The sequence below is a fragment of the Myotis davidii genome, unplaced genomic scaffold, assembly GCF_000327345.1.
Source record: "Myotis davidii unplaced genomic scaffold, ASM32734v1 scaffold551, whole genome shotgun sequence".
NCBI classification, from domain to species: Eukaryota; Metazoa; Chordata; class Mammalia; order Chiroptera; family Vespertilionidae; genus Myotis; species Myotis davidii.
Window position 1 is genome coordinate 829,296 of NW_006283788.1, and position 11,346 is coordinate 840,641.

The 11,346-nt window shown below is 46.5% G+C and overlaps 1 long non-coding RNA gene across 1 annotated transcript in view; it reads right to left on the minus strand.

Moving 5' to 3' along the window:
* The window catches only part of LOC107183915, a 6,169-nt gene extending 5,899 nt beyond the window's left edge, over positions 1 to 270 (minus strand). Inside the window, exon 1 of the long non-coding RNA XR_001514740.1 lies at positions 31 to 270. This is a non-coding gene — a long non-coding RNA (uncharacterized LOC107183915). The remainder of the gene's footprint in view (positions 1 to 30) is intronic.
* Positions 271 to 11,346: the final 11,076 nt, after the last annotated feature.

The following is an 11,346-nucleotide window of genomic DNA, read 5'->3' on the forward strand; positions in this document are numbered from 1 at the left end:
CACCCCCACCCTCCCTCCATGTCTAGCCACCATCTCATCCTGGTGATTGCTTTATGGCTGGTGGGTCCAAGGTCGAAGCGGACCTCTCACCAGCCAGAGGAGGGCTCTGCTGGCGTCAGGTGTGGTCCTCCCAGCTTCCTTCCGGTTGTGGGGGAGGAACAGAGAGGGTGTCTCCTCCCGTTCCAACCTGGGGCCCTGGGAAGGACCCCAGAGTGCCAGGTGGGAGGCATCTCTGGGCCTCCAGGGACTGAGTGAGTCCCGGCTGCTAAAACAAAGTGACACCGACTGAGCGGCTGAAACAACAGAAATGTTTTATCTCCCAGTCCTGGAGGTTGGAAGTCCAAGATCAAGGTGTGGGCAGTTGTGGTTTCTTCCAAGAGCTGTATTCTTGGCTTACAGATAGATGTTCACCTTCCTGCTGTGTCAACACATGGCTTTTTCTTTGTGCACATGCATCCCTGGTAACTCTTCCTTTTATTATAAGGACACCAATCCACTTGGATGAGAGAGAAACATCGATCAGCTGCCTCTTGCACACTCCCTACTGGGGATGTGCCCACAACCAAGGTACATGCCCTTGACTGGAATCGAACCTGGGACCCTTCAGTCCGCAGGCCGACGCTCTATCCACTGAGCCAAACCGGTCAGTGCTCAGGGCTCACTCTTAGCTTCACACAGGAAGGTGGTCCCCCAGCTTAAGGAGAAGGAGTGGTGCCTGGGGCAGTGCCCCATGAAGGCCTTGAGCCTGGACCAGCAAACACGGCCGGCCCCCCACGCATCTCCCATCCCTACCCCGCATCTCCCACCCCCGCCCCGCACCAGCCCAGAGAGCGGGGTGGGAGGCATCTCTGGGCCTCCAGGCACTGAGTGCGTCCCGGCTGCTGAAACAAAGTGACACCCACTGAGCGGCTGAAACAACAGAAATGTTTTATCTCCCAGTCCTGGAGGTTGGAAGTCCAAGATCAAGGTGTGGGCAGGGCTGGTTCCTCCTGATACCTCTCTCCTTCTTGTACATGCTGTCTTCTCCCGTGTCTCTGTGTCCAAATGTCCTCTTCTTATATAAGGACACCAGTCACATGGGTCAGGGCTCACCTTATTGACCTCATTTTAACTGATCACATCTGTTAAGATGCTATTTCCAAATACTGTCATATTCTGTGGTCCTGGGGGTTAGGATTTCAACATATGAGTTTGGGGTGGGGTGTTGGCTCAGTGGTCACCTCCCTAGGAAGCGGCCCTTAGCACCCCAGCCAAAGTCACCCCAGCCCCAGTCACTCTTGCATACACCTTCTAGGGGCTCTGTTTACGTGCCTATGTTATCTGTTTACACCAGGGAGCAGGAACCGGTCTGTTTTGGTCACTGCTGTGCCCCCCCCCAGCCCTGAGAAGGATCCCACACCAGCCAAGCGGCTTCAATAGACCTGTGGAATGAACCCCACGCTCAACGTGCACAGTAGATCCCAAGAGAAATGGGCCTGCTCGAGGCCAAGTTCAAATGTCCGCCTTGTCTCAAATCAGTTCATAAATTTCCTATCTTGTGCAGAATTACTTTCTGGACTGGGCGCCAAGAAACCAACAGCCTGTCCCCAGCTCAGCCACACACTGGCTGTGACACCACGGAGTCACCTCTCCCCTCTGAGCCTCCGTTTTCCTGTCTGTAAAATGTGACCATTGATCTAAAGATTATAAGAAGGTCGAACATGGGATTAATGTTTAATCCCAGGGAAAATCTGATCAGGATGGTGTTCGACTGAGTCATGGGCCAGGCTGTGTGCATGTGTGGGGAGGCCCTCCGCCCCAGGTGAGCGAGGCTGGCCCCGCAGAGCTAAGGAAGCACCCAGCCTTGGTTCTTCCCCCTGAGGTTTCTCAGCCGGAATGTCCGTCAGGCCCGGCAGAAGGCCTCTAATCTCTGCCAGAATCTCCGGGTTAGAGGATGTAAGAGAGGTCACCGCCCGGAACAGGACAGCCCTCAGCAGAACTTGATAACATTTGTTTTCACATTGCATGTCTTTTTACAGCTCCCTTCTATTTGGGGTCTCTGACACTGGTCTCAATTTACCATTATAAAGTGGTTTTCTACAATAAATGTATCAAAGAAATAAAGTGAAGTTGATGATAAAGCTGAAGATTGGACCAACCTTTCAATAAATTTATCTTTAAAGGAAACATTGTAACTCTAGGGTAAACTAAAAGAACAGCACCAGGTACCTAAAAAACAGGGGCAAGGGAAAAGAAACAATGTTATTAGGTCTAGCCGGTTTGGCTCAGTGGCTAGAGCGTCGGCCTGCGGACTCAAAGGTCCCGGGTTCGATTCCGGTCAAGGGCATGTACGTTGGTTGCGGGCACATCCCCAGTGGGGAGTGTGCAGGAGGCAGCTGATCCATGTTTCTGTCTCATCAATGTTTCTAACTCTCTATCCCTCTCCCTTCCTCTCTGTAAAAAAAATCAATAAAATAAATTAAAACAAGAAAAGAAAATTGAGTTTGAGCAATTTCACTTCCTTTATTCTGTCTGATCACTTGAAGAGTCCATCTGTATTGTTATTTAAACTTTTTTTAATATATTTTATTGATTTTTCACAGAGAGGAAGGGAGAGAGATAGAGTTAGAAACATCGATGAGAGAGAAACATCGATCAGCCGCCTCCTGCACATCCCCCACCGGGGATGTGCCCGCAACCCAGGTACATGCCCTTGACCGGAATCGAACCCGGGACCTCCCAGTCCGCAGGCTGACGCTCTATCCACTGAGCCAAACCGGTTTTGGCTGTTATTTAAAATTTTAAACAGTGAGCCAAACTGTAAATTATATCATTTTATTTGGTAAGCTCACATCTTAATTCAAACCCAAAATATCTTTCCTGAATTTGAGCCACATCTTTTATTTTTAAATGTTTTATTAATTTTAGAAAAAGGGGGGAGGAGAGAGAGAAACATCATGTGAGAGAGAAACATCTATTGACTGTCCCTTGCATGCACTCTGACCAGGAACCGAACCCAAAACCTGGGCATGTGCCCTGACCAGGAATCGAACATGTGACCTTTCAGTGCATGGGATGACACTCAACCAACTGAGCTGCAGAGGCCAGGGCTGAGCCATATCTTTTAAATGGAAATGTCTTCTTTAAACTGTTATTTGATTATTTATTAAATTGTCATGTTATTATTCATTACTGTAACAGGCTAGTATGTAAAGACAAGTTTTTGCTCTAAAAATATTAATTAATGGAGCCCTGGTTGGTGTGGCTTAGTTGGTTGGAGCGTTGTCCCATATCCTGAAAGATCAAGGGTTTGATTCCTGGTCAGGGCACACACCCAGGTTGTGGGTTCAATCTCCAGTTGGGGCGTGTGCAGAAGGCAACCAATCCATCTTTCTTATATCAATGTTTCTCTCTCTTCCTTCCTCTCTCTAAAATTAATAAAAAATGTTTTAAAAAATAATTCAGAGACAGTGCCCTCGGCAGTCCTGGATCTGTCTCTTGCTTCAACAGTGTTTGGACGGAACAGACCTAGGGACGCCTCTCCTTCCAGCCTCCGACCACCCTCCATCGCCTCTTCCAGTCGCCACCTTCAGAACCACCTCCGAGGTAAGCCAACACACTCTTCTGTTCTCCCTTAACTCATTGCCGAACAACCGTGAGCCCCCAAATTCGTCAGAATCATCCCACCGAGGTGGAGGCTGCCGCTAGCCGCCTGGCCGCCCTGCTCCGTGGGCCTCCTACACCGACCGCTCTCTGGGCTTCTATTTTGACCACAAGGATGTGGCTCCGGAGGGCGTGGGCCACTTCTTCCTGGAGTTGGCTCCGAGCATCTTAAAGATACAAAACCAGCCTGGCGGCCGCATTCTCCTCCAGGACATGCTGAAGGCGCCCAGGATGAGTGGGCGAAACTCAGGATGCCCTGGAGGCTACCCTGGCCTTGGAGAGGAGCCTGAACCAGGCCCTTTGGGAGCTGCAGGCCCTGGGTGCTGCCACACAAACCCTCCCTCATCTCTGTGACTTCCTGCAGAACCACTTCCTGGATGAGGAGGTGAAACTCATCAAGAAGATGGGCGACCACTTGACAGACCTCCGCAGGCTGGCCGGCCCCGGGGCTGGGCTGGGCAAGCATCTCTTCGAAAGGCTCACCCTCCAGCATGACTAGGAGCCTCTGGAGCCCAGAGGCCTTTGAGAGGCCCCTCTGCATTCCCCTGGTGTCTGGTTTTTGTCTGAGCCTCTCCCCAAAACCACTAGCCATTCTTTTAACCACCCTGAAGCCCTCTCCCTTGCTTTGGACCAAATGGAAACACTAAAGCTTTTTGCAGAAAAAAAAAATTCTTTTTAATTAATTAGTAGAATTAAACAGTATTCATTCATTACTTTCCCCCTTGATTGGTCAGTGAAATCTATTTATGCATGTTACTGGCATGATTATATGTGATGTTCAGTAAAAGAAAAATTTAATTCACTCTATTTCTTTTCTGGCAATAATTATGTATTGCTTTTCATAATCATCACTAAAACTTCCTATCTTACAGAGGAGTGGATGTTAAAAAAGATCTACTTTAGCCCTATCTGGTTTGGCTCAGTGGATAGAGCATCAGCCTGCGGACTGAAAGGTCCCAGGTTCAATTCCGGTCAAGGGTATGTACCTTGGTTGCAGGCAACATCCCCAGTTGGGCTGTGCAGGAGGCAGCTGATCGATGTTTCTCTCTCATCGATCTAACTCTCTATCCCTCTCCCTTCCTCTCTGTAAAAATATCAATAAAATATATTTTAAAAAAACGATCTACTCTAGGTGTTAACTGAGCTATATAGACCACTGAATTTAAGCATTTAATACCTGATACCTAGTAAGTGTCAAACAAACATTTATTATCATTGATGCCCCATTGATAAGCTATACCTGAGACCAAAGAGCAGTTTTTTGCATTTTTTTTTAAATATTTTATTGATTTTTTACAGAGAGGAAGGGAGAAGGATAGAGAGTCAGAAACGTCGATGAGAGAGAGACATCGATCAGCTGCCTCCTGCACACTCCCTACTGGGGATGTGCCTGCAACCAAGGTACATGCCCTTGACCGGAATCGAACCTGGGACCTTTCAGTCCGCAGGCCGACGCTCTGTCCACTGAGCCAAACCAGTCAGGGCGTTTTTTGCATTTTTAATGGTTAAAAATAAAGAAAAAATTATTTTGTGACACAAGAAAATTACATGAAATTCAAATTTCAGTCTCCTAAAATAAAATTTCACTATCATGCACCCAGGCCCATTTGTGGACATGTAGTCTATGGCTGTTTTGGAACTAGAAGCACAAAGTTGACTAATTGTGACAGAGAAAGTATTTGCTATATGGCCCTTTAAGAAAAAAGTTTGCAATCCAACTGGTGTGGCTCAGTGGTTGAGTATCGACCTATGAACTAGGAGGTCACTGTTTGATAACTGGTCAGGGGGCACTTGCCGGGGTTGTGGGCTCCTTCCCCAGTGGGGGGAGTGCAGGAAGCAGCCAATCAATGATTCTCTCTTATCATTGATGTTTCTCTCTTACCCTCTCCCTTCCTCTCTAAAATAAAAAATACACATTTTTTTTAAATCTTAAAAAAAAAAAAAGTTTGCAGACACCTGCCCCAACTTGTTAACTCCTCTCTTCCAAACCTCCAACTCTGAAAGCATAGTGGGGGGCTTCCAGGTTCAAAGACATAGGCCCCACCCCCCTTTTCTAGCCAACAAGCCTCAGGGCGGACCCCTCCCCTTCCTGCACAGGGCCTGGGGATGGGGGAAACTGGAGTTGGGTACATGGCGCCCTCTCCTGGACACCACAAGCAACTGCCTCTTCAACCTCCTTCCTGGAGGACCTCCCTCCACGGTCTCCCGAAAAGTGGGAAGTTAACTTGGTGTCTCCTCCTTGCCCTAATTCTGCCACCTGCCACCTGCCAAGGTCTCCAGGGTTCCCCCTCCTGGGATCACAATAGAGGTTTTACACACTTGAAGGGTTTTCAATGAATTAAAGAATACTCTTGAACAGCGTTTACTTTCCAAAGCCTATAAGCTTTTTAACTGTATCTTGCATTTGGATAGCATGCCATTCTTTGTTCCCCCAAAGTGTTTCAACCTGCATCATTTCATTTGACACCTGCAAGGAATTGCATTTCACAGTAACGAAATAGGACAGAGCAGGTAAGTGATACGTATGCTCAGACTAACAGAATATTGGGACCAAAACAGAAGACTCAAGTGTAGGGTGTGCTGGCTCTGGCTGGTGAGATTCAATGATGCACAGCTCTGTCTAATGCCGTGTTCAATGACATTACATGGGTAGCTTGGAATTGGCCACATGGGAGTATTTACACCACAGGAAATGGCAAATGCTAAAAATTAGGGGTTTTCCTCCGGGAGAGCCTCTTGTTACACATTAACCAGCCCACCCAGCAGACTCAAGCTTCCTTGATCCGATCCGATCGATTCTGCTGCAAACACGCATCTTGCTTTTGCATAAGCACTTTTTGTTGTTTAGTCCTCACCCGAGGATATTCTTCCATTGATTTTTAGAGAGAGTGGAAGGGAGGGGAGAGACACAGAGAGAGAAACATTGATGGGAGAGAGACACATCAGTTGGTTGTCTCCAGGGTCGAGCCTGCAACCAACGTATGTGCCCTTGACGGGAACTGAACCCAGGACCCTTCAGTCCTCAGGCTGATGCTCTATCCACTGAGCCAAACCAGCTGGGGCCTGCATAGCTCTTTAGAAGGTTTTTTTCTTATTAGAATAGCGTGGCCTATGAGCATGGAGCTGGGATCAAGTCCCAATTCTAGCACTTGATAACTTTATTCTGCCTCTCCTGGTCTTAGTTTTTTTTTTTTTTGGTTTTTGTTGTTTGTCTAAAAAGTAGAAATAATATATTCTGTGTGGATCAGATGAGGGCCGGGGTGGCCACTGGGTTTTGGATGTGAGCAGAGCATCAAGAATACAGCAGTCAGAGAGGAGGGCAGTTCTCCTGGAAGAAGGTGCCCATGCCAGCTGTGCCAGGGACTCACTGGAAGATAAGTCACTCCCTTTCAGGACATTCATTCATTCATTCATTCATTCCCCCCCTCCACCAAATACTATTTATGAAACACCCAACATACTAAGCCTTTATTTATTTCTTCACAGGTATTAGAATAATGCTTGAACCTTCCTCCCTACACACACACACACACACACACACACACAGTGATTATTTATAAGACCAGTGCTACCTCTCCAAGACATCAGAGAAAATAAATTCAAAATGAACTGTCTCAGTTCCTACTGCAAATGCAGGGAGTTCTCCTGCTACGTCCGTCATTCCTAAAAGTTCAACCTTGTTTTCAGAGTTAACTGCTGATGGTTGAGAACGGCTTGTATATCCAACTGCCTTTTCCATGTCTCTATGTGAGGGTCTTATGAGAATCTCCCGCTCAACACGGCCGATGAGCTCCTGCTCTTCCCCCAGACCTGCCCCTCCTGCTGCTGTTCCTGTTTTACTAAACAGAGGCTCCGTCCTTCCAGGAGCTCAGATCAAACCGCTGGTCTGGCCTCGACTTTTCTCTCCCACTCCACATCCAGCATCAGCAGTCTCCTCGCCTCTGGCTCACTCGCCCTGCTCCAGCCACAGGGGCTTCCACACTACTCCTCCAACACACCAGGCACAGGCCTGTCCCAGGGCCTGTGCCCTGGCTGCTTCCTCTTCCTCAACGCCCTTCCCCCAGATATCTATGGGGCACACTCGCAAGTTTTATGCCTTAGCCCAAAAGTCACCTTCTCAACGAGACCCTCCCTCACATTCTACTTAAACCTGTAACCGTGGCCCAGTCAGTGTGGCTCAGTGGTTGAATGTGGACCTATGAACCAGGAGGTCACGGTTTGATTCCTGGTAAAGCCATATGGCCCGGTTGCTTGTTCAATCCCCAGTGTGGGGTGTGCAAGAGGCAGCCGATCAATGATTCTTTCATTGATGTTTCTTTCTCTTCCTCTCCCTTCCTCTCAGAAATCAATAACAATATATTTATAAAGAATATTTGCAAATCAGATCCCTCTCCCTTCCTCTCTGTATCCCGATACTCCAAGATTGGGCACATAAAAGAATCAACCAATGAATGCATAAATAAGTGGAACAACAAATTGAGCTCTCTCTCAAAAATCAATTTAAAAAAACACTGCAACCTGCCCTAACCGGTTTGGCTCAGTGGATAGAGCGTCGGCCTGCGGACTGAAGGGTCCCAGGTTCGATTCCGGTCAAGGGCATGTACCTTGGTTGCAGGCACATCCCCAGTGGGGAGTGCATAGGAGGCAGCTGATCGATGTTTCTCTCTCATCGATGTTTCTAACTCTCTATCCCTCTCCTTTCCTCTCTGTAAAAAATCAATAAAATATATTTTAAAAAACAACAAAAAAAACACTGCAACCTATCCCTAGTCCCACCTTTTGCTCTCCCTCTCCATGCTTTATTTTTCTCCATGGCACTTACCAACATTAAAAATATGTTTATTTTACTATTTTACTTTTATGTGCTGTTTGTCTCCCACCAGACTGTGAGGCACTGGGTCTAATTCACTTTGTGACTAGGACAATGTACAGTAAGGATTCAATGAAGATTTATTGACTGAATAACACTTGAGAGAAAGGATTTACCTTAGCTGATACTAAATAACATGGACATTTTTTTCAATTAAATTATAATTGACATACAGTATTATATTAGTTTTAGGTGTACAGCATAGTAGTCAATATTTTTATACATTATGAAATGATTAAGTCTAGTTACTACCTGTCACCATACAAAGTTGTTACAATGTTGACTGTCTTCTCTATGCTGTACATTAAATCCCTGGGGTTTATTTTTGTTGTTACTTTTTGTTAATCCTCACCTGAGGATTTTTTTTTCTAAATATACTTTATTAATTTCAAAGGCGAAGGGAGAGGGAGAAAGAGAAACATAAATGATGAGAGAGAATCATTGATCGGCTGCCTCCTGCATGCCCCCTACTGGGGATGGAGCCCGAAACCCAAGCATGTGCCCCTGGCTGGAATCGAACCTGGGACCCTTTAGTCCACAGGCCAACGCGCTATCCATTGAGCCAAACCAGCGAGGGTGAGGATATTTTTCCATTGCTTTTTTAGAGAGAATAGAAGGGAGTGGGAGAGACAGTGAGAGAAACATTGATGTGAGAGAGATACATGACTGGTGCCTCCTGCCTGTGCCCCGACTGGGGCGGGGACTGAGCCTGCAACCGAGGTATGTGCCCTTGACCAGAATAGAACCCGGGACCCTTCAGTCTGAGGGCTGATGCTCTATCCACTGAGCCAAACTGGCTAGAGTGGATTTGTTTATTTTATAACTGGAAATTTGTACCTCTTAATCCGCTTCACTAATTTTACCCATCCCCCACCCTCCCTCCCTGTGGCAACCAACAGTTTATTCTCTGTATCTATGAGTCTATTTCGTTGTCTTGTTTTTTAGATTTCACATATAAGTGAAATCATACAGTATTTGTCTTTCTCTGTCTGGCTTATTTCACTTAGCACAACACCCTCCGAGTCCATCCATGTTGTTGCAAATGGCGAGTTCCATTCCTGTATATTGCTGTGTAATATTCTATTGTATGTAGGGAGCACGTCTTCTTTATCCACTCGTCTATTGATGGTTGCTTCCATATCTTGGCTATTATAAATAATCCTCAATGAACACAGGGGTGCGTATCCCGTTTGGAATTAGGGTTTTTGTGCCTTTGGATAAATACGTGGAATTGCTGGCTCATATGGTACACCTAATTTTAATTTTTTGAGGACCCTCATACTATTTTCCATAATGCCTCCACCAGTTTACAATCCCACCACAGTGCACGCGGTTCCCTTTCCTCTGTATCCTCACCAACACTTGGTGTGTTTTATTTACTGATAACAGCCATTCTAACAGGTGAGGTGACTTCTCATGGTGGTTTTGATTTGCATTTTTCCATGGACATGTGTTATACCCCAAATACCTTCCCACATAAATGATACTCTATATCGGAAGTTGGCAACATACGGCCGATAGGCCAAATCCAGCTCATGCCCACAAGTTAAGAGCAAATTTTACATTTTTCAACCGGTTGAAAAAAAACTTTAAGAATATTTTCTGAGCCCGGCTGGTGGGGCTCAGTGGTTGAGCATCTTTGAACCAGATGGTCACCAGTTTGATTCCCCATCAGGGCACATGCCTGGGTTATGGGCTCAATCCCCAGTGTGGGGTGTGCAGAAGGCAGCCAACCAATGATTCTCTCTCATCATTGATATTTCTCTCTCTCTCTCCCTCTCCCTTCCTCTCTGAAATCAATAAAAATAGATTTCAAAAATAAGAATATTTTCTGCCCAGCCCAGGTGTGGCTCAATGGTTGAGCGTCGACCCAGGAACCAAGAGGTCACCGGTTCAATTCCCAGCGAGGGCATATGCCTAGGTTGCAGACTCAATCCCCAGTGTGAGGTGTGCAGGTGGCAGCCGACCAATGATTCTCTCTCATCACTGATGTTTCTATCTCTCTCTCCCTCTCCCTTCCTGTCTGAAATCAATAAAAATATATATTTTTTAAAAAGAATATTTTCTGACACTGAAAATGGTATGAAATTCAAATTTCAGTGTCCACAAATACAGTTTTATTGGCACACAGCCACCCCCATCTGTTTATTCAGCATCTGTGGCTGTGGCTGCTACAAAGGCAGAGTCAAGTCGTTGCGAAAGAAACCGTCTGACCATCAGAGCTGGAGATATTTACTATCTGGTCTTTTACGGAGAAAGTGCGCCACGTCCTGCTCAGATGTCAAAGGAGGGAATCACATGGCCAAAGGGAAAACTGAGGCCCAGAGGCTGAAATAAACTTTTCAAGGCTCCACGTTTTTTGTTTTTTTTAAATATATATTTTATTGATTTTTTTTACAGAGAGGAAGGGAGAGGGATAGAGAGTTAGAAACATCGATGAGAGAGAAACATCCATCAGCTGACCCAGTCACATCTCCCACTGGGGATGTGCCCGCAACCCAGGCACATGCCCTTGACCGGAATCGAACCTGGGACCTTTCAGTCCGCAGGCCGACGCTCCATCCACTGAGCCAAACCTGTTTGGGCCAGGCTCCACGTTTTTGAGGGGCTCCTCATTTGCCAAATTATCCAAACAGTAACTCGTGTGCTTCGGAGGACACACAGCAAAGGCATTGACAAAGCCCTCCATAAGCTGAAGGTCACCTGGGCAACAACCCTGAGAGAAATCTGTACACACCTATCTTGCCCAGCCCAGGAGATTTTCAATTGCCCCTGTTTAAAAAAAAAAAAAAAAGTCAAGTTCTTTCTAGATACCTTGAGTTTGGACTTTGATC